Genomic DNA, 3,921 nt, shown 5'->3' with positions numbered 1-3,921 from the left:
CAGCCACGTCCACATCAACTCCAGCCAGGGGTCCCCCCCACTCAGGCCCCCAACTCTCTGCTCCAGAGTTGAGAAACCCCTTTTGTCCCCAGCCTCAGTGGGGAAGCCTCAGCTTCTGGGCTACCTGATGAAGCACCCGACTCTTCCCTGGGAAATGTGGAGGGCATGCTCCAGGAGCCCCGAGCCCCAGAGAAGATGAGACCACTAATTAGGTGACTGTTCCAGTGTCTGCCCAGACTTCTGCAGACAGATGGGAAGGAGATGGGAATTCCAAATCCCTCTGTCTTTCAGAGCATTTCTAAAAAATGGTGATGGAGCCTGTCTCTGGCATGAGAGAAGGGGGGCTGCAGAGGGAAAGAGGTTGGCAATGGAGGTGGAGGGAGGGCCCCCTTTCCCCTTGTGAGGAGCAAACACAGAGAAGCACTTCACAGACCTAGTTTTAAGTCCCAGGAAGAGGCCGTGTTAAGCATGGGCTTTGTAGCCTGGGAAGAGCCCGAGTCTGGCACGGGAGCCTGGCTCTGGCATCTTGGTCCCACCTCCTAGCCACCATGTTCATGTAAAAAATGCCCCACCTATCCTGAGACAGCACAGTGCAGTTGGTGCCAGGGCCTGTCCCCAGGTGCCAGTTTTCATAAGTAACTTCAAAACCATCTTCAGAGGTAAATGGGTCCATGATCCCCATTCTACAGATGAAGAAACTGATACTTACTAGCAAGTTGGCTTATAGGTGGAAGATTTAATGCTTGAACCCCCAAAAGGTAAGCCCTTAGCTACCATTTTATGTTGCCATAGGAAAAGAAAGCTTGCTGAGCACCGGTTGGACCCTGTGGTCTCATGAGATCCTCCTAATGCCGGTTTCCTCAGCCCCATTTTACAATTTGGAGCAATTTGAGGGGCCAAAATCTGCAGCAGTGTGTGCATGGCCCCACAGGGGACTCGATTGGGTCCCTGGTCAGGCTAACTTCTAAGCTCATGCACATTGCCACCCTATGTGAACCCCAAAGGGTGGTTCCCCTTTCTGGAAAATCACCAAAACCCCCTGGGGAGACTGTTAAACATTCAGACTTTGTTAGTGATGGTCTGGAGAAGGTTCTAGAAATGTGCAGCTTGAAGTACCCTCAAGGTGATTCTAGGTATGAGTTACTTTCCAAAGTGATGTGTTAGAATTATGTAAGATAATAAAGGAATGCATTGGTAAACATCGAATTGCTATAAAAGTCTGTAAAGCATAATAATAATAATAACAATGTGTTTCATTGTTGTCATTAATGGCCAGGATATATGCAAGGTTCTGAAGAGAGTAATTCCTGGAGGAAGAGCATAGTGCCTGACCTCATGATGCTAGCCATCCAGTAATTGAAATAAAGTATGTTTTGTTTGTTTGTTTCAGGACTGAGTTTCCAGTGGAACAGGCCAAGAACAAAGGTGCCCATTCATTCTCCTGTCCACAGAGAAAGCTGGTAGACTTTCAACTGCCCATGTTAGCAGAGCACAAAGGGACCTAAGTGTGTGGATACCTTGAATCATCCTGTCTGAGGGTGGGGAAGGGCTGGTGAGTGTTTGAACTGGGATGGAGGTGGCAGGCTGTATTGGACTATCGGCTTAGCACCCAGACACAAAATGTGATACAACTGGCAAAAGAACATTAGTGGAATTGCTGGTTCTCTGACAATGTATAGAAACCACCTAGTTACCACCAAGATATGCGAGAAGTCCCAACACATACAACTGTAAGCAATTTAGCATTAACTCAGATTGAATTGCCTCTGTCTGGCTCCTGTACTGCTTCCCTGTCCATGGTGATGATGACATTGCATTTTTAGGGACATATGTTTCTCTCTTCTTGCATTGCTTAATTCATTCTACACCTTGCTGGTGTTGCCTGTCAGTCTACTGTAAATTAATTTACAGTAAATAAATAAATAAATTTAATTTGGAAAGCCAAATTAAAATAACAGATTATTTTTGTCCCTGGTCCTTGTTGGGAGCTCTGTGGGTTGACAATGAATACCTTTTACAAATTATCCAGTGGGTTTCCCCAGCACCCCCTTGGATATCTAAACTCTGAAGATCCAAGAGCAGGGTTTCAGAAGCCTGTATTTTTAACAAGGTCCCCCAGGAACAGGTTCAGGAGACACAGAGAGCATCAGAAGACTCATTCACTCATTCCACAATTATTTCCAAAGCACCCCCTGTCCCCTGCCAGGATTATGGTAAGTCTTAGAACCACAAACAGACGAGATTCCCATCCTCACCAGGTCAAGTGAGGACCGTGAAGTGCCATCAACCATCCAGGAAATGCAAGGGTCAAAGGACATGTGAGCTGCCAAGGAGAACAGGATGGTATGAAGATCAGCCCAGGGCAGATCGCAGGTGAGTGGCCAGTAAGGTTCTCATCAGAAGCAGCATGTTGATCAAAAGATGAGAAGTGGACCAGAAGACAGCGAGGTAGGGGTGAGAATCCAGGTGAGCCAAGGGAGGGGAGAGAGCTCTGAGTAGGAAAACCACACAGCTCAGGAAGGCCTAGGACAGAGGCAGCCAGGACCCAAGGAACAGGAGTGGGGTGGGACTTCAGCATGTCAATCAAGGTGGAGAGGCCACAGGGCTCAGGAGGGTGGAGGAAGAGGCCAGGCTAGCATGAGCGAGGGTCTGAGATTCGAACCGAGGGCATTGGGAAGCTGGGAGATGTCTCAGAGCAGGAAGTGTCATGGCCTGAATTTACCACCTCAAACACATTGAGGGCCTCCTCCCACACACAGACGGCCCCAAGACATCACTCTGCAGAAGCCAAGAGCTCATTCTGTCCTGGAGTCGCAGGAGGCAAATTCACCAGGAATTGTGGCTCTCCAGCCTCCAGCTCCCTCCCTGGTCCCCTCACCCCAGAGGCCAAAGCCTCCCTCAAAGTCGAACAGGTGGTCACAGGACAGAAAGGGAAAACAGATCTCTGTTCCCTGCTTCCCGCCACCCTGTCAACTGGAAGGCAGCAGAAATCAGGCTGTCAGCCGTGTTCTCGGAGAGCAAAGTGATCAAGAAATTGTTGCACAGTGAACTCTCCAGAGGGGCCTGTGGGGGGCCCTGGAGGAACGGACATGCTGGACCGGGCCGGGCCTGTGGGCCACATGGGCTCAGGGGCTGTGGTGATGGACACCCTCCTGTGTCTGCCCAGTGTCCAGCCTCTTCTTTTGGTTGGGCAGGGCTGACCCCATCCCTGGCTTCAAGGCTGGGAATGGTCTAGACTCGCCAGTCGGGTTTTCGTGTTACCCTGGCCTGAAGATGGGATTCCTCCATTTGGTCTCATCACAAGAAGACAGCCTGCCTGAAAAGGAGGTGACAGTGAACAACTAAGGGCTGAGGTATGGGGAGGGAAGAGTGTGGGGAGCGGGGGACATGGAGGATGCCATTTGGTCTATGATCCGGCTGGAATTACCAATGGTTCCATTGCATGAAAAATCAAATAACTGATGCTTTTGGCTAATTCTCTCTGAGCCAGCTTCCTGCGTCTTGCCACCTGGTGTCCCAGCTCTTCCAGGTGCACTTCCGCTTGTTTCTCAAACTCTCACTGCATTTTCTTTTGGCAAACTTTGGAAATGCAGCCCATGGAAGTGGGTCTAAAGGGCGACCAGCTCTCTCCATTCAGACATGAGCAACAGTGGGATCAGAGTGCTGATGGACAGGAGAAATAAGAGCTGTCACAGTTTGATTGCAGCAGGCAGGATTCAAGCTAGACTCTTAGACTTTCTCAACTAGGAGCTGGAGCTGGTTAGAAATGCACAACCTCAGGCCCCACCCAGAGTGGCTGAATCCACATTAGCATTTTTACAAGATTCCTTGGATGAGTCCTGGGCACAGTCAAGAGCAAGGCACAAGATACAAGGACTCCTCTGAATCCAGCTTTGATTCTGGGGAGATGCCTGGCATAGC

This window comes from Sciurus vulgaris (genome assembly GCF_902686455.1).
Source record: "Sciurus vulgaris genome assembly, contig: HiC_scaffold_527_arrow_ctg1, whole genome shotgun sequence".
In the NCBI taxonomy this organism is placed as follows: domain Eukaryota; kingdom Metazoa; phylum Chordata; class Mammalia; order Rodentia; family Sciuridae; genus Sciurus; species Sciurus vulgaris.
This window is presented reverse-complemented; position numbering follows the sequence as displayed.